Source organism: Schistocerca gregaria, chromosome 3 (genome assembly GCF_023897955.1).
Source record: "Schistocerca gregaria isolate iqSchGreg1 chromosome 3, iqSchGreg1.2, whole genome shotgun sequence".
In the NCBI taxonomy this organism is placed as follows: domain Eukaryota; kingdom Metazoa; phylum Arthropoda; class Insecta; order Orthoptera; family Acrididae; genus Schistocerca; species Schistocerca gregaria.
The window spans coordinates 21,031,597-21,053,503 of NC_064922.1; the positions used below are offsets into that span (position 1 = coordinate 21,031,597).

General features: G+C 49.5%; 14 non-coding genes across 14 annotated transcripts; all 14 read left to right on the forward strand.

Annotated features, from left to right (window-relative positions):
- Nucleotides 1-885: 885 nt before the first annotated feature.
- Trnaa-agc (transfer RNA alanine (anticodon AGC)) lies at nucleotides 886-959 on the forward strand. Its single transcript has one exon. It is a non-coding gene; the product is annotated as a tRNA-Ala (tRNA).
- Nucleotides 960-2,346: 1,387 nt separating this feature from the next.
- Nucleotides 2,347-2,420, forward strand: Trnaa-agc (transfer RNA alanine (anticodon AGC)). Its single transcript has one exon. It is a non-coding gene; the product is annotated as a tRNA-Ala (tRNA).
- A 1,388-nt stretch (nucleotides 2,421-3,808) lies between these two features.
- On the forward strand, nucleotides 3,809-3,882 carry Trnaa-agc (transfer RNA alanine (anticodon AGC)). The gene has a single exon. It is a non-coding gene; the product is annotated as a tRNA-Ala (tRNA).
- A 1,388-nt stretch (nucleotides 3,883-5,270) lies between these two features.
- On the forward strand, nucleotides 5,271-5,344 carry Trnaa-agc (transfer RNA alanine (anticodon AGC)). Its single transcript has one exon. It is a non-coding gene; the product is annotated as a tRNA-Ala (tRNA).
- Nucleotides 5,345-6,732: 1,388 nt separating this feature from the next.
- Trnaa-agc (transfer RNA alanine (anticodon AGC)) lies at nucleotides 6,733-6,806 on the forward strand. The gene has a single exon. It is a non-coding gene; the product is annotated as a tRNA-Ala (tRNA).
- Nucleotides 6,807-8,195: 1,389 nt separating this feature from the next.
- On the forward strand, nucleotides 8,196-8,269 carry Trnaa-agc (transfer RNA alanine (anticodon AGC)). Its single transcript has one exon. It is a non-coding gene; the product is annotated as a tRNA-Ala (tRNA).
- A 1,387-nt stretch (nucleotides 8,270-9,656) lies between these two features.
- On the forward strand, nucleotides 9,657-9,730 carry Trnaa-agc (transfer RNA alanine (anticodon AGC)). The gene has a single exon. It is a non-coding gene; the product is annotated as a tRNA-Ala (tRNA).
- Nucleotides 9,731-11,117: 1,387 nt separating this feature from the next.
- Trnaa-agc (transfer RNA alanine (anticodon AGC)) lies at nucleotides 11,118-11,191 on the forward strand. The gene has a single exon. It is a non-coding gene; the product is annotated as a tRNA-Ala (tRNA).
- A 1,399-nt stretch (nucleotides 11,192-12,590) lies between these two features.
- Trnaa-agc (transfer RNA alanine (anticodon AGC)) lies at nucleotides 12,591-12,664 on the forward strand. Its single transcript has one exon. It is a non-coding gene; the product is annotated as a tRNA-Ala (tRNA).
- Nucleotides 12,665-14,052: 1,388 nt separating this feature from the next.
- On the forward strand, nucleotides 14,053-14,126 carry Trnaa-agc (transfer RNA alanine (anticodon AGC)). The gene has a single exon. It is a non-coding gene; the product is annotated as a tRNA-Ala (tRNA).
- A 2,852-nt stretch (nucleotides 14,127-16,978) lies between these two features.
- Trnaa-agc (transfer RNA alanine (anticodon AGC)) lies at nucleotides 16,979-17,052 on the forward strand. The gene has a single exon. It is a non-coding gene; the product is annotated as a tRNA-Ala (tRNA).
- Nucleotides 17,053-18,440: 1,388 nt separating this feature from the next.
- Nucleotides 18,441-18,514, forward strand: Trnaa-agc (transfer RNA alanine (anticodon AGC)). The gene has a single exon. It is a non-coding gene; the product is annotated as a tRNA-Ala (tRNA).
- Nucleotides 18,515-19,913: 1,399 nt separating this feature from the next.
- Nucleotides 19,914-19,987, forward strand: Trnaa-agc (transfer RNA alanine (anticodon AGC)). The gene has a single exon. It is a non-coding gene; the product is annotated as a tRNA-Ala (tRNA).
- A 1,388-nt stretch (nucleotides 19,988-21,375) lies between these two features.
- Nucleotides 21,376-21,449, forward strand: Trnaa-agc (transfer RNA alanine (anticodon AGC)). The gene has a single exon. It is a non-coding gene; the product is annotated as a tRNA-Ala (tRNA).
- Nucleotides 21,450-21,907: the final 458 nt, after the last annotated feature.

Genomic DNA, 21,907 nt, shown 5'->3' on the forward strand with positions numbered 1-21,907 from the left:
GGGAAGCGGAAACTTGTTGTGTCCCAGTGTTTTGCAGTTGGACGACAAGAGTTTGACACAGTAGCAAAGAGCGAGGCACTGAGTTGGCATGAACAATGGAGAGCACAATGGGGCTTGAGATGTGCTTGTTACCTCAGGTGCTGTGTGATTGTGGACAAGGAGTGAAATGGACCAATTTGTGACCGCCCTTTCAATTTAAGACGTTCAAAACAGACGGAATTTGCATTCGTAATACCAGAGCATCGAAACTACTTGGAACTCTTGTGTATATGAACGTGTCCGCGCCTTTGTATTCTGGTACCTTCGCCGCTACAAACCAACCAACCATCGTGTCCGTGCACATCAGAGTCGCAAAGAATGGAGAATAGCCAGGCTTGGTCGTGTGCGTAGCTGTAGCTCAGTTGGCAGATCGTTCGCTTAGCGTGTGAACGGTCTGGGTTTCAAGCCCCGGCTCCTCCATGTTTTGTGGTCAGTGCATGGTAAGTGTTGGTCGCAGCGAACATAAACGCACGCAAGGAGTTGCAAAACCAGCGTCACAGACTGATATGATGTATACTGTCATAAGGAGAGCAAGATGTAAGTGTGGGGACCGGCTGTTATCGTGGTGTCATCGAGTGCAGATCTGTCTTAGGTATCACGGCTTAACGTCATTGAAGTCTAGAGGTGGACAACACGTTCGTCTTACTCAGAGCGGTGTCTGAACTCTATTTTCGACGTTATGCGTGCCACTTTCATTGTGGCCAACTACGATTCGATACAGAATGCACGAAACCTGAAAGACACCCTCACTGATACATAGAGAGTAGTGTTTGTCTGCGGAATAATGGGAGTGCAAGGGTCTGTGACGTTGATATGACTGTATGTAGCACTACTAGTTATCGGGGGGGTGGGCGTAGCTCAGATGGTAGAGCGCTCGCTTAGCGTGCGAGAGGTACTGGGATCGATACCCAGCGCCTCCAGAATTTTTAACACACCTACATGCGCACCTTGCGGTGCAAGTGGAATAATTCCCAACCGGCAGAGGTGTGTAGGCAGATACAAGCGAACGATTAGCATCCACAATTGCGCCGATTTCACGTAAATCCCACTGCACGTTCCCATTCTTTGCGTGCAGTCGGCTGCTACTGGTGTTGCTGGTTGTGACTGCTGATAACAGATGCCGTAGCAATCAATTCATGGAGTGAGTTGTATGTTTTGCGATAGTCTGTCTCTGACAACGAAAGCACAGGTGATATAGGTGCGAACACAGGAAGCTTGCAGCCCCTCGCTGCCTGCAGACACAGGGCAGCCACACTAGAAGAGCGGCCTAAGCCGTAGGCGAAATGTGCTCATTCGCTTTGGCGCGACGTCGAACTATAAATAAGGCTGTCACTAGCGTGAGCGTCGTGTAAAGTCGGAAAAGTCATCTGCATGGGTGATTGCCAAGTTTGGGGAGCGTTTCGTAGTACGATCAGTGCAAAGGGGAAGCGGAAACTTGTTGTGTCCCAGTGTTTTGCAGTTGGACGACAAGAGTTTGACACAGTAGCAAAGAGCGAGGCACTGAGTTGGCATGAACAATGGAGAGCACAATGGGGCTTGAGATGTGCTTGTTACCTCAGGTGCTGTGTGATTGTGGACAAGGAGTGAAATGGACCAATTTGTGACCGCCCTTTCAATTTAAGACGTTCAAAACAGACGGAATTTGCATTCGTAATACCAGAGCATCGAAACTACTTGGAACTCTTGTGTATATGAACGTGTCCGCGCCTTTGTATTCTGGTACCTTCGCCGCTACAAACCAACCAACCATCGTGTCCGTGCACATCAGAGTCGCAAAGAATGGAGAATAGCCAGGCTTGGTCGTGTGTGTAGCTGTAGCTCAGTTGGCAGATCGTTCGCTTAGCGTGTGAACGGTCTGGGTTTCAAGCCCCGGCTCCTCCATGTTTTGTGGTCAGTGCATGGTAAGTGTTGGTCGCAGCGAACATAAACGCACGCAAGGAGTTGCAAAACCAGCGTCACAGACTGATATGATGTATACTGTCATAAGGAGAGCAAGATGTAAGTGTGGGGACCGGCTGTTATCGTGGTGTCATCGAGTGCAGATCTGTCTTAGGTATCACGGCTTAACGTCATTGAAGTCTAGAGGTGGACAACACGTTCGTCTTACTCAGAGCGGTGTCTGAACTCTATTTTCGACGTTATGCGTGCCACTTTCATTGTGGCCAACTACGATTCGATACAGAATGCACGAAACCTGAAAGACACCCTCACTGATACATAGAGAGTAGTGTTTGTCTGCGGAATAATGGGAGTGCAAGGGTCTGTGACGTTGATATGACTGTATGTAGCACTACTAGCTACCGGGGGGGTGGGCGTAGCTCAGATGGTAGAGCGCTCGCTTAGCGTGCGAGAGGTACTGGGATCGATACCCAGCGCCTCCAGAATTTTTAACACACCTACATGCGCACCTTGCGATGCAAGTGGAATAATTCCCAACCGGCAGAGGTGTGTAGGCAGATACAAGCGAACGATTAGCATCCACAATTGCGCCGATTTCACGTAAATCCCACTGCACGTTCCCATTCTTTGCGTGCAGTCGGCTGCTACTGGTGTTGCTGGTTGTGACTGCTGATAACAGATGCCGTAGCAATCAATTCATGGAGTGAGTTGTATGTTTTGCGATAGTCTGTCTCTGACAACGAAAGCACAGGTGATAAAGGTGCGAACACAGGAAGCTTGCAGCCCCTCGCTGCCTGCAGACACAGGGCAGCCACACTAGAAGAGCGGCCTAAGCCGTAGGCGAAATGTGCTCATTCGCTTTGGCGCGACGTCGAACTATAAATAAGGCTGTCACTAGCGTGAGCGTCGTGTAAAGTCGGAAAAGTCATCTGCATGGGTGATTGCCAAGTTTGGGGAGCGTTTCGTAGTACGATCAGTGCAAAGGGGAAGCGGAAACTTGTTGTGTCCCAGTGTTTTGCAGTTGGACGACAAGAGTTTGACACAGTAGCAAAGAGCGAGGCACTGAGTTGGCATGAACAATGGAGAGCACAATGGGGCTTGAGATGTGCTTGTTACCTCAGGTGCTGTGTGATTGTGGACAAGGAGTGAAATGGACCAATTTGTGACCGCCCTTGCAATTTAAGACGTTCAAAACAGACGGAATTTGCATTCGTAATACCAGAGCATCGAAACTACTTGGAACTCTTGTGTATATGAACGTGTCCGCGCCTTTGTATTCTGGTACCTTCGCCGCTACAAACCAACCAACCATCGTGTCCGTGCACATCAGAGTCGCAAAGAATGGAGAATAGCCAGGCTTGGTCGTGTGTGTAGCTGTAGCTCAGTTGGCAGATCGTTCGCTTAGCGTGTGAACGGTCTCGGTTTCAAGCCCCGGCTCCTCCATGTTTTGTGGTCAGTGCATGGTAAGTGTTGGTCGCAGCGAACATAAACGCACGCAAGAAGTTGCAAAACCAGCGTCACAGACTGATATGATGTATACTGTCATAAGGAGAGCAAGATGTAAGTGTGGGGACCGGCTGTTATCGTGGTGTCATCGAGTGCAGATCTGTCTTAGGTATCACGGCTTAACGTCATTGAAGTCTAGAGGTGGACAACACGTTCGTCTTACTCAGAGCGGTGTCTGAACTCTATTTTCGACGTTATGCGTGCCACTTTCATTGTGGCCAACTACGATTCGATACAGAATGCACGAAACCTGAAAGACACCCTCACTGATACATAGAGAGTAGTGTTTGTCTGCGGAATAATGGGAGTGCAAGGGTCTGTGACGTTGATATGACTGTATGTAGCACTACTAGCTACCGGGGGTGGTGGGCGTAGCTCAGATGGTAGAGCGCTCGCTTAGCGTGCGAGAGGTACTGGGATCGATACCCAGCGCCTCCAGAATTTTTAACACACCTACATGCGCACCTTGCGATGCAAGTGGAATAATTCCCAACCGGCAGAGGTGTGTAGGCAGATACAAGCGAACGATTAGCATCCACAATTGCGCCGATTTCACGTAAATCCCACTGCACGTTCCCATTCTTTGCGTGCAGTCGGCTGCTACTGGTGTTGCTGGTTGTGACTGCTGATAACAGATGCCGTAGCAATCAATTCATGGAGTGAGTTGTATGTTTTGCGATAGTCTGTCTCTGACAACGAAAGCACAGGTGATATAGGTGCGAACACAGGAAGCTTGCAGCCCCTCGCTGCCTGCAGACACAGGGCAGCCACACTAGAAGAGCGGCCTAAGCCGTAGGCGAAATGTGCTCATTCGCTTTGGCGCGACGTCGAACTATAAATAAGGCTGTCACTAGCGTGAGCGTCGTGTAAAGTCGGAAAAGTCATCTGCATGGGTGATTGCCAAGTTTGGGGAGCGTTTCGTAGTACGATCAGTGCAAAGGGGAAGCGGAAACTTGTTGTGTCCCAGTGTTTTGCAGTTGGACGACAAGAGTTTGACACAGTAGCAAAGAGCGAGGCACTGAGTTGGCATGAACAATGGAGAGCACAATGGGGCTTGAGATGTGCTTGTTACCTCAGGTGCTGTCTGATTGTGGACAAGGAGTGAAATGGACCAATTTGTGACCGCCCTTTCAATTTAAGACGTTCAAAACAGACGGAATTTGCATTCGTAATACCAGAGCATCGAAACTACTTGGAACTCTTGTGTATATGAACGTGTCCGCGCCTTTGTATTCTGGTACCTTCGCCGCTACAAACCAACCAACCATCGTGTCCGTGCACATCAGAGTCGCAAAGAATGGAGAATAGCCAGGCTTGGTCGTGTGTGTAGCTGTAGCTCAGTTGGCAGATCGTTCGCTTAGCGTGTGAACGGTCTCGGTTTCAAGCCCCGGCTCCTCCATGTTTTGTGGTCAGTGCATGGTAAGTGTTGGTCGCAGCGAACATAAACGCACGCAAGAAGTTGCAAAACCAGCGTCACAGACTGATATGATGTATACTGTCATAAGGAGAGCAAGATGTAAGTGTGGGGACCGGCTGTTATCGTGGTGTCATCGAGTGCAGATCTGTCTTAGGTATCACGGCTTAACGTCATTGAAGTCTAGAGGTGGACAACACGTTCGTCTTACTCAGAGCGGTGTCTGAACTCTATTTTCGACGTTATGCGTGCCACTTTCATTGTGGCCAACTACGATTCGATACAGAATGCACGAAACCTGAAAGACACCCTCACTGATACATAGAGAGTAGTGTTTGTCTGCGGAATAATGGGAGTGCAAGGGTCTGTGACGTTGATATGACTGTATGTAGCACTACTAGCTACCGGGGGGGGTGGGCGTAGCTCAGATGGTAGAGCGCTCGCTTAGCGTGCGAGAGGTACTGGGATCGATACCCAGCGCCTCCAGAATTTTTAACACACCTACATGCGCACCTTGCGATGCAAGTGGAATAATTCCCAACCGGCAGAGGTGTGTAGGCAGATACAAGCGAACGATTAGCATCCACAATTGCGCCGATTTCACGTAAATCCCACTGCACGTTCCCATTCTTTGCGTGCAGTCGGCTGCTACTGGTGTTGCTGGTTGTGACTGCTGATAACAGATGCCGTAGCAATCAATTCATGGAGTGAGTTGTATGTTTTGCGATAGTCTGTCTCTGACAACGAAAGCACAGGTGATATAGGTGCGAACACAGGAAGCTTGCAGCCCCTCGCTGCCTGCAGACACAGGGCAGCCACACTAGAAGAGCGGCCTAAGCCGTAGGCGAAATGTGCTCATTCGCTTTGGCGCGACGTCGAACTATAAATAAGGCTGTCACTAGCGTGAGCGTCGTGTAAAGTCGGAAAAGTCATCTGCATGGGTGATTGCCAAGTTTGGGGAGCGTTTCGTAGTACGATCAGTGCAAAGGGGAAGCGGAAACTTGTTGTGTCCCAGTGTTTTGCAGTTGGACGACAAGAGTTTGACACAGTAGCAAAGAGCGAGGCACTGAGTTGGCATGAACAATGGAGAGCACAATGGGGCTTGAGATGTGCTTGTTACCTCAGGTGCTGTGTGATTGTGGACAAGGAGTGAAATGGACCAATTTGTGACCGCCCTTGCAATTTAAGACGTTCAAAACAGACGGAATTTGCATTCGTAATACCAGAGCATCGAAACTACTTGGAACTCTTGTGTATATGAACGTGTCCGCGCCTTTGTATTCTGGTACCTTCGCCGCTACAAACCAACCAACCATCGTGTCCGTGCACATCAGAGTCGCAAAGAATGGAGAATAGCCAGGCTTGGTCGTGTGTGTAGCTGTAGCTCAGTTGGCAGATCGTTCGCTTAGCGTGTGAACGGTCTCGGTTTCAAGCCCCGGCTCCTCCATGTTTTGTGGTCAGTGCATGGTAAGTGTTGGTCGCAGCGAACATAAACGCACGCAAGAAGTTGCAAAACAAGCGTCACAGACTGATATGATGTATACTGTCATAAGGAGAGCAAGATGTAAGTGTGGGGACCGGCTGTTATCGTGGTGTCATCGAGTGCAGATCTGTCTTAGGTATCACGGCTTAACGTCATTGAAGTCTAGAGGTGGACAACACGTTCGTCTTACTCAGAGCGGTGTCTGAACTCTATTTTCGACGTTATGCGTGCCACTTTCATTGTGGCCAACTACGATTCGATACAGAATGCACGAAACCTGAAAGACACCCTCACTGATACATAGAGAGTAGTGTTTGTCTGCGGAATAATGGGAGTGCAAGGGTCTGTGACGTTGATATGACTGTATGTAGCACTACTAGCTACCGGGGGTGGTGGGCGTAGCTCAGATGGTAGAGCGCTCGCTTAGCGTGCGAGAGGTACTGGGATCGATACCCAGCGCCTCCAGAATTTTTAACACACCTACATGCGCACCTTGCGATGCAAGTGGAATAATTCCCAACCGGCAGAGGTGTGTAGGCAGATACAAGCGAACGATTAGCATCCACAATTGCGCCGATTTCACGTAAATCCCACTGCACGTTCCCATTCTTTGCGTGCAGTCGGCTGCTACTGGTGTTGCTGGTTGTGACTGCTGATAACAGATGCCGTAGCAATCAATTCATGGAGTGAGTTGTATGTTTTGCGATAGTCTGTCTCTGACAACGAAAGCACAGGTGATATAGGTGCGAACACAGGAAGCTTGCAGCCCCTCGCTGCCTGCAGACACAGGGCAGCCACACTAGAAGAGCGGCCTAAGCCGTAGGCGAAATGTGCTCATTCGCTTTGGCGCGACGTCGAACTATAAATAAGGCTGTCACTAGCGTGAGCGTCGTGTAAAGTCGGAAAAGTCATCTGCATGGGTGATTGCCAAGTTTGGGGAGCGTTTCGTAGTACGATCAGTGCAAAGGGGAAGCGGAAACTTGTTGTGTCCCAGTGTTTTGCAGTTGGACGACAAGAGTTTGACACAGTAGCAAAGAGCGAGGCACTGAGTTGGCATGAACAATGGAGAGCACAATGGGGCTTGAGATGTGCTTGTTACCTCAGGTGCTGTGTGATTGTGGACAAGGAGTGAAATGGACCAATTTGTGACCGCCCTTTCAATTTAAGACGTTCAAAACAGACGGAATTTGCATTCGTAATACCAGAGCATCGAAACTACTTGGAACTCTTGTGTATATGAACGTGTCCGCGCCTTTGTATTCTGGTACCTTCGCCGCTACAAACCAACCAACCATCGTGTCCGTGCACATCAGAGTCGCAAAGAATGGAGAATAGCCAGGCTTGGTCGTGTGTGTAGCTGTAGCTCAGTTGGCAGATCGTTCGCTTAGCGTGTGAACGGTCTCGGTTTCAAGCCCCGGCTCCTCCATGTTTTGTGGTCAGTGCATGGTAAGTGTTGGTCGCAGCGAACATAAACGCACGCAAGAAGTTGCAAAACCAGCGTCACAGACTGATATGATGTATACTGTCATAAGGAGAGCAAGATGTAAGTGTGGGGACCGGCTGTTATCGTGGTGTCATCGAGTGCAGATCTGTCTTAGGTATCACGGCTTAACGTCATTGAAGTCTAGAGGTGGACAACACGTTCGTCTTACTCAGAGCGGTGTCTGAACTCTATTTTCGACGTTATGCGTGCCACTTTCATTGTGGCCAACTACGATTCGATACAGAATGCACGAAACCTGAAAGACACCCTCACTGATACATAGAGAGTAGTGTTTGTCTGCGGAATAATGGGAGTGCAAGGGTCTGTGACGTTGATATGACTGTATGTAGCACTACTAGCTACCGGGGGGGGGTGGGCGTAGCTCAGATGGTAGAGCGCTCGCTTAGCGTGCGAGAGGTACTGGGATCGATACCCAGCGCCTCCAGAATTTTTAACACACCTACATGCGCACCTTGCGATGCAAGTGGAATAATTCCCAACCGGCAGAGGTGTGTAGGCAGATACAAGCGAACGATTAGCATCCACAATTGCGCCGATTTCACGTAAATCCCACTGCACGTTCCCATTCTTTGCGTGCAGTCGGCTGCTACTGGTGTTGCTGGTTGTGACTGCTGATAACAGATGCCGTAGCAATCAATTCATGGAGTGAGTTGTATGTTTTGCGATAGTCTGTCTCTGACAACGAAAGCACAGGTGATATAGGTGCGAACACAGGAAGCTTGCAGCCCCTCGCTGCCTGCAGACACAGGGCAGCCACACTAGAAGAGCGGCCTAAGCCGTAGGCGAAATGTGCTCATTCGCTTTGGCGCGACGTCGAACTATAAATAAGGCTGTCACTAGCGTGAGCGTCGTGTAAAGTCGGAAAAGTCATCTGCATGGGTGATTGCCAAGTTTGGGGAGCGTTTCGTAGTACGATCAGTGCAAAGGGGAAGCGGAAACTTGTTGTGTCCCAGTGTTTTGCAGTTGGACGACAAGAGTTTGACACAGTAGCAAAGAGCGAGGCACTGAGTTGGCATGAACAATGGAGAGCACAATGGGGCTTGAGATGTGCTTGTTACCTCAGGTGCTGTGTGATTGTGGACAAGGAGTGAAATGGACCAATTTGTGACCGCCCTTTCAATTTAAGACGTTCAAAACAGACGGAATTTGCATTCGTAATACCAGAGCATCGAAACTACTTGGAACTCTTGTGTATATGAACGTGTCCGCGCCTTTGTATTCTGGTACCTTCGCCGCTACAAACGAACCAACCATCGTGTCCGTGCACATCAGAGTCGCAAAGAATGGAGAATAGCCAGGCTTGGTCGTGTGTGTAGCTGTAGCTCAGTTGGCAGATCGTTCGCTTAGCGTGTGAACGGTCTCGGTTTCAAGCCCCGGCTCCTCCATGTTTTGTGGTCAGTGCATGGTAAGTGTTGGTCGCAGCGAACATAAACGCACGCAAGAAGTTGCAAAACCAGCGTCACAGACTGATATGATGTATACTGTCATAAGGAGAGCAAGATGTAAGTGTGGGGACCGGCTGTTATCGTGGTGCCATCGAGTGCAGATCTGTCTTAGGTATCACGGCTTAACGTCATTGAAGTCTAGAGGTGGACAACACGTTCGTCTTACTCAGAGCGGTGTCTGAACTCTATTTTCGACGTTATGCGTGCCACTTTCATTGTGGCCAACTACGATTCGATACAGAATGCACGAAACCTGAAAGACACCCTCACTGATACATAGAGAGTAGTGTTTGTCTGCGGAATAATGGGAGTGCAAGGGTCTGTGACGTTGATATGACTGTATGTAGCACTACTATTTATCGGGGGGGTGGGCGTAGCTCAGATGGTAGAGCGCTCGCTTAGCGTGCGAGAGGTACTGGGATCGATACCCAGCGCCTCCAGAATTTTTAACACACCTACATGCGCACCTTGCGATGCAAGTGGAATAATTCCCAACCGGCAGAGGTGTGTAGGCAGATACAAGCGAACGATTAGCATCCACAATTGCGCCGATTTCACGTAAATCCCACTGCACGTTCCCATTCTTTGCGTGCAGTCGGCTGCTACTGGTGTTGCTGGTTGTGACTGCTGATAACAGATGCCGTAGCAATCAATTCATGGAGTGAGTTGTATGTTTTGCGATAGTCTGTCTCTGACAACGAAAGCACAGGTGATATAGGTGCGAACACAGGAAGCTTGCAGCCCCTCGCTGCCTGCAGACACAGGGCAGCCACACTAGAAGAGCGGCCTAAGCCGTAGGCGAAATGTGCTCATTCGCTTTGGCGCGACGTCGAACTATAAATAAGGCTGTCACTAGCGTGAGCGTCGTGTAAAGTCGGAAAAGTCATCTGCATGGGTGATTGCCAAGTTTGGGGAGCGTTTCGTAGTACGATCAGTGCAAAGGGGAAGCGGAAACTTGTTGTGTCCCAGTGTTTTGCAGTTGGACGACAAGAGTTTGACACAGTAGCAAAGAGCGAGGCACTGAGTTGGCATGAACAATGGAGAGCACAATGGGGCTTGAGATGTGCTTGTTACCTCAGGTGCTGTGTGATTGTGGACAAGGAGTGAAATGGACCAATTTGTGACCGCCCTTTCAATTTAAGACGTTCAAAACAGACGGAATTTGCATTCGTAATACCAGAGCATCGAAACTACTTGGAACTCTTGTGTATATGAACGTGTCCGCGCCTTTGTATTCTGGTACCTTCGCCGCTACAAACCAACCAACCATCGTGTCCGTGCACATCAGAGTCGCAAAGAATGGAGAATAGCCAGGCTTGGTCGTGTGTGTAGCTGTAGCTCAGTTGGCAGATCGTTCGCTTAGCGTGTGAACGGTCTCGGTTTCAAGCCCCGGCTCCTCCATGTTTTGTGGTCAGTGCATGGTAAGTGTTGGTCGCAGCGAACATAAACGCACGCAAGAAGTTGCAAAACCAGCGTCACAGACTGATATGATGTATACTGTCATAAGGAGAGCAAGATGTAAGTGTGGGGACCGGCTGTTATCGTGGTGTCATCGAGTGCAGATCTGTCTTAGGTATCACGGCTTAACGTCATTGAAGTCTAGAGGTGGACAACACGTTCGTCTTACTCAGAGCGGTGTCTGAACTCTATTTTCGACGTTATGCGTGCCACTTTCATTGTGGCCAACTACGATTCGATACAGAATTCACGAAACCTGAAAGACACCCTCACTGATACATAGAGAGTAGTGTTTGTCTGCGGAATAATGGGAGTGCAAGGGTCTGTGACGTTGATATGACTGTATGTAGCACTACTAGTTATCGGGGGGGTGGGCGTAGCTCAGATGGTAGAGCGCTCGCTTAGCGTGCGAGAGGTACTGGGATCGATACCCAGCGCCTCCAGAATTTTTAACACACCTACATGCGCACCTTGCGATGCAAGTGGAATAATTCCCAACCGGCAGAGGTGTGTAGGCAGATACAAGCGAACGATTAGCATCCACAATTGCGCCGATTTCACGTAAATCCCACTGCACGTTCCCATTCTTTGCGTGCAGTCGGCTGCTACTGGTGTTGCTGGTTGTGACTGCTGATAACAGATGCCGTAGCAATCAATTCATGGAGTGAGTTGTATGTTTTGCGATAGTCTGTCTCTGACAACGATAGCACAGATGATATAGGTGCGAACACAGGAAGCTTGCAGCCCCTCGCTGCCTGCAGACACAGGGCAGCCACACTAGAAGAGCGGCCTAAGCCGTAGGCGAAATGTACTCATTCGCTTTGGCGCGACGTCGAACTATAAATAAGGCTGTCACTAGCGTGAGCGTTGCGTGAGCGTCGTGTTAAGTCGGAAAAGTCATCTGCATGGGTGATTGCCAAGTTTGGGGAGCGTTTCGTAGTACGATCAGTGCAAAGGGGAAGCGGAAACTTGTTGTGTCCCAGTGTTTTGCAGTTGGACGACAAGAGTTTGACACAGTAGCAAAGAGCGAGGCACTGAGTTGGCATGAACAATGGAGAGCACAATGGGGCTTGAGATGTGCTTGTTACCTCAGGTGCTGTGTGATTGTGGACAAGGAGTGAAATGGACCAATTTGTAACGGCCCTTTCAATTTAAGACGTTCAAAACAGACGGAATTTGCATTCGTAATACCAGAGCATCGAAACTACTTGGAACTCTTGTGTATATGAACGTGTCCGCGCCTTTGTATTCTGGTACCTTCGCCGCTACAAACCAACCAACCATCGTGTCCGTGCACATCAGAGTCGCAAAGAATGGAGAATAGCCAGGCTTGGTCGTGTGTGTAGCTGTAGCTCAGTTGGCAGATCGTTCGCTTAGCGTGTGAACCGTCTCGGGTTCAAGCCCCGGCTCCTCCATGTTTTGTGGTCAGTGCATGGTAAGTGTTGGTCGCAGCGAACATAAACGCACGCAAGAAGTTGCAAAACCAGCGTCACAGACTGATATGATGTATACTGTCATAAGGAGAGCAAGATGTAAGTGTGGGGACCGGCTGTTATCGTGGTGTCATCGAGTGCAGATCTGTCTTAGGTATCACGGCTTAACGTCATTTAAGTCTAGAGGTGGACAACACGTTCGTCTTACTCAGAGCGGTGTCTGAACTCTATTTTCGACGTTATGCGTGCCACTTTCATTGTGGCCAACTACGATTCGATACAGAATGCACGAAACCTGAAAGACACCCTCACTGATACATAGAGAGTAGTGTTTGTCTGCGGAATAATGGGAGTGCAAGGGTCTGTGACGTTGATATGACTGTATGTAGCACTACTAGTTATCGGGGGGGGTGGGCGTAGCTCAGATGGTAGAGCGCTCGCTTAGCGTGCGAGAGGTACTGGGATCGATACCCAGCGCCTCCAGAATTTTTAACACACCTACATGCGTACCTTGCGATGCATGTGGAATAATTCCCAACCGGCAGAGGTGTGTAGGCAGATACAAGCGAACGATTAGCATCCACAATTGCGCCGATTTCACGTAAATCCCACTGCACGTTCCCATTCTTTGCGTGCAGTAGGCTGCTACTGGTGTTGCTGGTTGTGACTGCTGATAACAGATGCCGTAGCAATCAATTCATGGAGTGAGTTGTATGTTTTGCGATAGTCTGTCTCTGACAACGAAAGCACAGGTGATATAGGTGCGAACACAGGAAGCTTGCAGCCCCTCGCTGCCTGCAGACACAGGGCAGCCACACTAGAAGAGCGGCCTAAGCCGTAGGCGAAATGTGCTCATTCGCTTTGGCGCGACGTCGAACTATAAATAAGGCTGTCACTAGCGTGAGCGTCGTGTAAAGTCGGAAAAGTCATCTGCATGGGTGATTGCCAAGTTTGGGGAGCGTTTCGTAGTACGATCAGTGCAAAGGGGAAGCGGAAACTTGTTGTGTCCCAGTGTTTTGCAGTTGGACGACAAGAGTTTGACACAGTAGCAAAGAGCGAGGCACTGAGTTGGCATGAACAATGGAGAGCACAATGGGGCTTGAGATGTGCTTGTTACCTCAGGCGCTGTGTGATTGTGGACAAGGAGTGAAATGGACCAATTTGTGACCGCCCTTTCAATTTAAGACGTTCAAAACAGACGGAATTTGCATTCGTAATACCAGAGCATTGAAACTACTTGGAACTCTTGTGTATATGAACGTGTCCGCGCCTTTGTATTCTGGTACCTTCGCCGCTACAAACCAACCAACCATCGTGTCCGTGCACATCAGAGTCGCAAAGAATGGAGAATAGCCAGGCTTGGTCGTGTGTGTAGCTGTAGCTCAGTTGGCAGATCGTTCGCTTAGCGTGTGAACCGTCTCGGGTTCAAGCCCCGGCTCCTCCATGTTTTGTGGTCAGTGCATGGTAAGTGTTGGTCGCAGCGAACATAAACGCACGCAAGAAGTTGCAAAACCAGCGTCACAGACTGATATGATGTATACTGTCATAAGGAGAGCAAGATGTAAGTGTGGGGACCGGCTGTTATCGTGGTGTCATCGAGTGCAGATCTGTCTTAGGTATCACGGCTTAACGTCATTGAAGTCTAGAGGTGGACAACACGTTCGTCTTACTCAGAGCGGTGTCTGAACTCTATTTTCGACGTTATGCGTGCCACTTTCATTGTGGCCAACTACGATTCGATACAGAATGCACGAAACCTGAAAGACACCCTCACTGATACATAGAGAGTAGTGTTTGTCTGCGGAATAATGGGAGTGCAAGGGTCTGTGACGTTGATATGACTGTATGTAGCACTACTAGTTATCGGGGGGGGTGGGCGTAGCTCAGATGGTAGAGCGCTCGCTTAGCGTGCGAGAGGTACTGGGATCGATACCCAGCGCCTCCAGAATTTTTAACACACCTACATGCGCACCTTGCGATGCAAGTGGAATAATTCCCAACCGGCAGAGGTGTGTAGGCAGATACAAGCGAACGATTAGCATCCACAATTGCGCCGATTTCACGTAAATCCCACTGCACGTTCCCATTCTTTGCGTGCAGTCGGCTGCTACTGGTGTTGCTGGTTGTGACTGCTGATAACAGATGCCGTAGCAATCAATTCATGGAGTGAGTTGTATGTTTTGCGATAGTCTGTCTCTGACAACGAAAGCACAGGTGATATAGGTGCGAACACAGGAAGCTTGCAGCCCCTCGCTGCCTGCAGACACAGGGCAGCCACACTAGAAGAGCGGCCTAAGCCGTAGGCGAAATGTGCTCATTCGCTTTGGCGCGACGTCGAACTATAAATAAGGCTGTCACTAGCGTGAGCGTCGTGTAAAGTCGGAAAAGTCATCTGCATGGGTGATTGCCAAGTTTGGGGAGCGTTTCGTAGTACGATCAGTGCAAAGGGGAAGCGGAAACTTGTTGTGTCCCAGTGTTTTGCAGTTGGACGACAAGAGTTTGACACAGTAGCAAAGAGCGAGGCACTGAGTTGGCATGAACAATGGAGAGCACAATGGGGCTTGAGATGTGCTTGTTACCTCAGGCGCTGTGTGATTGTGGACAAGGAGTGAAATGGACCAATTTGTGACCGCCCTTTCAATTTAAGACGTTCAAAACAGACGGAATTTGCATTCGTAATACCAGAGCATCGAAACTACTTGGAACTCTTGTGTATATGAACGTGTCCGCGCCTTTGTATTCTGGTACCTTCGCCGCTACAAACCAACCAACCATCGTGTCCGTGCACATCAGAGTCGCAAAGAATGGAGAATAGCCAGGCTTGGTCGTGTGTGTAGCTGTAGCTCAGTTGGCAGATCGTTCGCTTAGCGTGTGAACCGTCTCGGGTTCAAGCCCCGGCTCCTCCATGTTTTGTGGTCAGTGCATGGTAAGTGTTGGTCGCAGCGAACATAAACGCACGCAAGAAGTTGCAAAACCAGCGTCACAGACTGATATGATGTATACTGTCATAAGGAGAGCAAGATGTAAGTGTGGGGACCGGCTGTTATCGTGGTGTCATCGAGTGCAGATCTGTCTTAGGTATCACGGCTTAACGTCATTGAAGTCTAGAGGTGGACAACACGTTCGTCTTACTCAGAGCGGTGTCTGAACTCTATTTTCGACGTTATGCGTGCCACTTTCATTGTGGCCAACTACGATTCGATACAGAATGCACGAAACCTGAAAGACACCCTCACTGATACATAGAGAGTAGTGTTTGTCTGCGGAATAATGGGAGTGCAAGGGTCTGTGACGTTGATATGACTGTATGGAGCACTACTAGTTATCGGGGGGGGGGTGGGCGTAGCTCAGATGATAGAGCGCTCGCTTAGCGTGCGAGAGGTACTGGGATCGATACCCAGCGCCTCCAGAATTTTTAACACACCTACATGCGCACCTTGCGATGCAAGTGGAATAATTCCCAACCGGCAGAGGTGTGTAGGCAGATACAAGCGAACGATTAGCATCCACAATTGCGCCGATTTCACGTAAATCCCACTGCACGTTCCCATTCTTTGCGTGCAGTCGGCTGCTACTGGTGTTGCTGGTTGTGACTGCTGATAACAGATGCCGTAGCAATCAATTCATGGAGTGAGTTGTATGTTTTGCGATAGTCTGTCTCTGACAACGAAAGCACAGGTGATATAGGTGCGAACACAGGAAGCTTGCAGCCCCTCGCTGCCTGCAGACACAGGGCAGCCACACTAGAAGAGCGGCCTAAGCCGTAGGCGAAATGTGCTCATTCGCTTTGGCGCGACGTCGAACTATAAATAAGGCTGTCACTAGCGTGAGCGTCGTGTAAAGTCGGAAAAGTCATCTGCATGGGTGATTGCCAAGTTTGGGGAGCGTTTCGTAGTACGATCAGTGCAAAGGGGAAGCGGAAACTTGTTGTGTCCCAGTGTTTTGCAGTTGGACGACAAGAGTTTGACACAGTAGCAAAGAGCGAGGCACTGAGTTGGCATGAACAATGGAGAGCACAATGGGGCTTGAGATGTGCTTGTTACCTCAGGCGCTGTGTGATTGTGGACAAGGAGTGAAATGGACCAATTTGTGACCGCCCTTTCAATTTAAGACGTTCAAAACAGACGGAATTTGCATTCGTAATACCAGAGCATCGAAACTACTTGGAACTCTTGTGTATATGAACGTGTCCGCGCCTTTGTATTCTGGTACCTTCGCCGCTACAAACCAACCAACCATCGTGTCCGTGCACATCAGAGTCGCAAAGAATGGAGAATAGCCAGGCTTGGTCGTGTGTGTAGCTGTAGCTCAGTTGGCAGATCGTTCGCTTAGCGTGTGAACCGTCTCGGGTTCAAGCCCCGGCTCCTCCATGTTTTGTGGTCAGTGCATGGTAAGTGTTGGTCGCAGCGAACATAAACGCACGCAAGAAGTTGCAAAACCAGCGTCACAGACTGATATGATGTATACTGTCATAAGGAGAGCAAGATGTAAGTGTGGGGACCGGCTGTTATCGTGGTGTCATCGAGTGCAGATCTGTCTTAGGTATCACGGCTTAACGTCATTGAAGTCTAGAGGTGGACAACACGTTCGTCTTACTCAGAGCGGTGTCTGAACTCTATTTTCGACGTTATGCGTGCCACTTTCATTGTGGCCAACTACGATTCGATACAGAATGCACGAAACCTGAAAGACACCCTCACTGATACATAGAGAGTAGTGTTTGTCTGCGGAATAATGGGAGTGCAAGGGTCTGTGACGTTGATATGACTGTATGTAGCACTACTAGTTATCGGGGGGGGTGGGCGTAGCTCAGATGGTAGAGCGCTCGCTTAGCGTGCGAGAGGTACTGGGATCGATACCCAGCGCCTCCAGAATTTTTAACACACCTACATGCGCACCTTGCGATGCAAGTGGAATAATTCCCAACCGGCAGAGGTGTGTAGGCAGATACAAGCGAACGATTAGCATCCACAATTGCGCCGATTTCACGTAAATCCCACTGCACGTTCCCATTCTTTGCGTGCAGTCGGCTGCTACTGGTGTTGCTGGTTGTGACTGCTGATAACAGATGCCGTAGCAATCAATTCATGGAGTGAGTTGTATGTTTTGCGATAGTCTGTCTCTGACAACGAAAGCACAGGTGATATAGGTGCGAACACAGGAAGCTTGCAGCCCCTCGCTGCCTGCAGACACAGGGCAGCCACACTAGAAGAGCGGCCTAAGCCGTAGGCGAAATGTGCTCATTCGCTTTGGCGCGACGTCGAACTATAAATAAGGCTGTCACTAGCGTGAGCGTCGTGTAAAGTCGGAAAAGTCATCTGCATGGGTGATTGCCAAGTTTGGGGAGCGTTTCGTAGTACGATCAGTGCAAAGGGGAAGCGGAAACTTGTTGTGTCCCAGTGTTTTGCAGTTGGACGACAAGAGTTTGACACAGTAGCAAAGAGCGAGGCACTGAGTTGGCATGAACAATGGAGAGCACAATGGGGCTTGAGATGTGCTTGTTACCTCAGGCGCTGTGTGATTGTGGACAAGGAGTGAAATGGACCAATTTGTGACCGCCCTTTCAATTTAAGACGTTCAAAACAGACGGAATTTGCATTCGTAATACCAGAGCATCGAAACTACTTGGAACTCTTGTGTATATGAACGTGTCCGCGCCTTTGTATTCTGGTACCTTCGCCGCTACAAACCAACCAACCATCGTGTCCGTGCACATCAGAGTCGCAAAGAATGGAGAATAGCCAGGCTTGGTCGTGTGTGTAGCTGTAGCTCAGTTGGCAGATCGTTCGCTTAGCGTGTGAACCGTCTCGGGTTCAAGCCCCGGCTCCTCCATGTTTTGTGGTCAGTGCATGGTAAGTGTTGGTCGCAGCGAACATAAACGCACGCAAGAAGTTGCAAAACCAGCGTCACAGACTGATATGATGTATACTGTCATAAGGAGAGCAAGATGTAAGTGTGGGGACCGGCTGTTATCGTGGTGTCATCGAGTGCAGATCTGTCTTAGGTATCACGGCTTAACGTCATTGAAGTCTAGAGGTGGACAACACGTTCGTCTTACTCAGAGCGGTGTCTGAACTCTATTTTCGACGTTATGCGTGCCACTTTCATTGTGGCCAACTACGATTCGATACAGAATGCACGAAACCTGAAAGACACCCTCACTGATACATAGAGAGTAGTGTTTGTCTGCGGAATAATGGGAGTGCAAGGGTCTGTGACGTTGATATGACTGTATGTAGCACTACTAGTTATCGGGGGGGGTGGGCGTAGCTCAGATGGTAGAGCGCTCGCTTAGCGTGCGAGAGGTACTGGGATCGATACCCAGCGCCTCCAGAATTTTTAACACACCTACATGCGCACCTTGCGATGCAAGTGGAATAATTCCCAACCGGCAGAGGTGTGTAGGCAGATACAAGCGAACGATTAGCATCCACAATTGCGCCGATTTCACGTAAATCCCACTGCACGTTCCCATTCTTTGCGTGCAGTCGGCTGCTACTGGTGTTGCTGGTTGTGACTGCTGATAACAGATGCCGTAGCAATCAATTCATGGAGTGAGTTGTATGTTTTGCGATAGTCTGTCTCTGACAACGAAAGCACAGGTGATATAGGTGCGAACACAGGAAGCTTGCAGCCCCTCGCTGACTGCAGACACAGGGCAGCCACACTAGAAGAGCGGCCTAAGCCGTAGGCGAAATGTGCTCATTCGCTTTGGCGCGACGTCGAACTATAAATAAGGCTGTCACTAGCGTGAGCGTTGCGTGAGCGTCGTGTAAAGTCGGAAAAGTCATCTGCATGGGTGATTGCCAAGTTTGGGGAGCGTTTCGTAGTACGATCAGTGCAAAGGGGAAGCGGAAACTTGTTGTGTCCCAGTGTTTTGCAGTTGGACGACAAGAGTTTGACACAGTAGCAAAGAGCGAGGCACTGAGTTGGCATGAACAATGGAGAGCACAATGGGGCTTGAGATGTGCTTGTTACCTCAGGCGCTGTGTGATTGTGGACAAGGAGTGAAATGGACCAATTTGTGACCGCCCTTTCAATTTAAGACGTTCAAAACAGACGGAATTTGCATTCGTAATACCAGAGCATCGAAACTACTTGGAACTCTTGTGTATATGAACGTGTCCGCGCCTTTGTATTCTGGTACCTTCGCCGCTACAAACCAACCAACCATCGTGTCCGTGCACATCAGAGTCGCAAAGAATGGAGAATAGCCAGGCTTGGTCGTGTGTGTAGCTGTAGCTCAGTTGGCAGATCGTTCGCTTAGCGTGTGAACGGTCTCGGTTTCAAGCCCCGGCTCCTCCATGTTTTGTGGTCAGTGCATGGTAAGTGTTGGTCGCAGCGAACATAAACGCACGCAAGAAGTTGCAAAACCAGCGTCACAGACTGATATGATGTATACTGTCATAAGGAGAGCAAGATGTAAGTGTGGGGACCGGCTGTTATCGTGGTGTCATCGAGTGCAGATCTGTCTTAGGTATCACGGCTTAACGTCATTGAAGTCTAGAGGTGGACAACACGTTCGTCTTACTCAGAGCGGTGTCTGAACTCTATTTTCGACGTTATGCGTGCCACTTTCATTGTGGCCAACTACGATTCGATACAGAATGCACGAAACCTGAAAGACACCCTCACTGATACATAGAGAGTAGTGTTTGTCTGCGGAATAATGGGAGTGCAAGGGTCTGTGACGTTGATATGACTGTATGTAGCACTACTAGTTATCGGAGGGGGTGGGCGTAGCTCAGATGGTAGAGCGCTCGCTTAGCGTGCGAGAGGTACTGGGATCGATACCCAGCGCCTCCAGAATTTTTAACACACCTACATGCGCACCTTGCGATGCAAGTGGAATAATTCCCAACCGGCAGAGGTGTGTAGGCAGATACAAGCGAACGATTAGCATCCACAATTGCGCCGATTTCACGTAAATCCCACTGCACGTTCCCATTCTTTGCGTGCAGTCGGCTGCTACTGGTGTTGCTGGTTGTGACTGCTGATAACAGATGCCGTAGCAATCAATTCATGGAGTGAGTTGTATGTTTTGCGATAGTCTGTCTCTGACAACGAAAGCACAGGTGATATAGGTGCGAACACAGGAAGCTTGCAGCCCCTCGCTGCCTGCAGACACAGGGCAGCCACACTAGAAGAGCGGCCTAAGCCGTAGGCGAAATGTGCTCATTCGCTTTGGCGCGACGTCGAACTATAAATAAGGCTGTCACTAGCGTGAGCGTCGTGTAAAGTCGGAAAAGTCATCTGCATGGGTGATTGCCAAGTTTGGGGAGCGTTTCGTAGTACGATCAGTGCAAAGGGGAAGCGGAAACTTGTTGTGTCCCAGTGTTTTGCAGTTGGACGACAAGAGTTTGACACAGTAGCAAAGAGCGAGGCACTGAGTTGGCATGAACAATGGAGAGCACAATGGGGCTTGAGATGTGCTTGTTACCTCAGGCGCTGTGTGATTGTGGACAAGGAGTGAAATGGACCAATTTGTGACCGCCCTTTCAATTTAAGACGTTCAAAACAGACGGAATTTGCATTCGTAATACCAGAGCATCGAAACTACTTGGAACTCTTGTGTATATGAACGTGTCCGCGCCTTTGTATTCTGGTACCTTCGCCGCTACAAACCAACCAACCATCGTGTCCGTGCACATCAGAGTCGCAAAGAATGGAGAATAGCCAGGCTTGGTCGTGTGTGTAGCTGTAGCTCAGTTGGCAGATCGTTCGCTTAGCGTGTGAACCGTCTCGGGTTCAAGCCCCGGCTCCTCCATGTTTTGTGGTCAGTGCATGGTAAGTGTTGGTCGCAGCGAACATAAACGCACGCAAGAAGTTGCAAAACCAGCGTCACAGACTGATATGATGTATACTGTCATAAGGAGAGCAAGATGTAAGTGTGGGGACCGGCTGTTATCGTGGTGTCATCGAGTGCAGATCTGTCTTAGGTATCACGGCTTAACGTCATTGAAGTCTAGAGGTGGACAACACGTTCGTCTTACTCAGAGCGGTGTCTGAACTCTATTTTCGACGTTATGCGTGCCACTTTCATTGTGGCCAACTACGATTCGATACAGAATGCACGAAACCTGAAAGACACCCTCACTGATACATAGAGAGTAGTGTTTGTCTGCGGAATAATGGGAGTGCAAGGGTCTGTGACGTTGATATGACTGTATGTAGCACTACTAGTTATCGGGGGGGGTGGGCGTAGCTCAGATGGTAGAGCGCTCGCTTAGCGTGCGAGAGGTACTGGGATCGATACCCAGCGCCTCCAGAATTTTTAACACACCTACATGCGCACCTTGCGATGCAAGTGGAATAATTCCCAACCGGCAGAGGTGTGTAGGCAGATACAAGCGAACGATTAGCATCCACAATTGCGCCGATTTCACGTAAATCCCACTGCACGTTCCCATTCTTTGCGTGCAGTCGGCTGCTACTGGTGTTGCTGGTTGTGACTGCTGATAACAGATGCCGTAGCAATCAATTCATGGAGTGAGTTGTATGTTTTGCGATAGTCTGTCTCTGACAACGAAAGCACAGGTGATATAGGTGCGAACACAGGAAGCTTGCAGCCCCTCGCTGACTGCAGACACAGGGCAGCCACACTAGAAGAGCGGCCTAAGCCGTAGGCGAAATGTGCTCATTCGCTTTGGCGCGACGTCGAACTATAAATAAGGCTGTCACTAGCGTGAGCGTTGCGTGAGCGTCGTGTAAAGTCATCTGCATGGG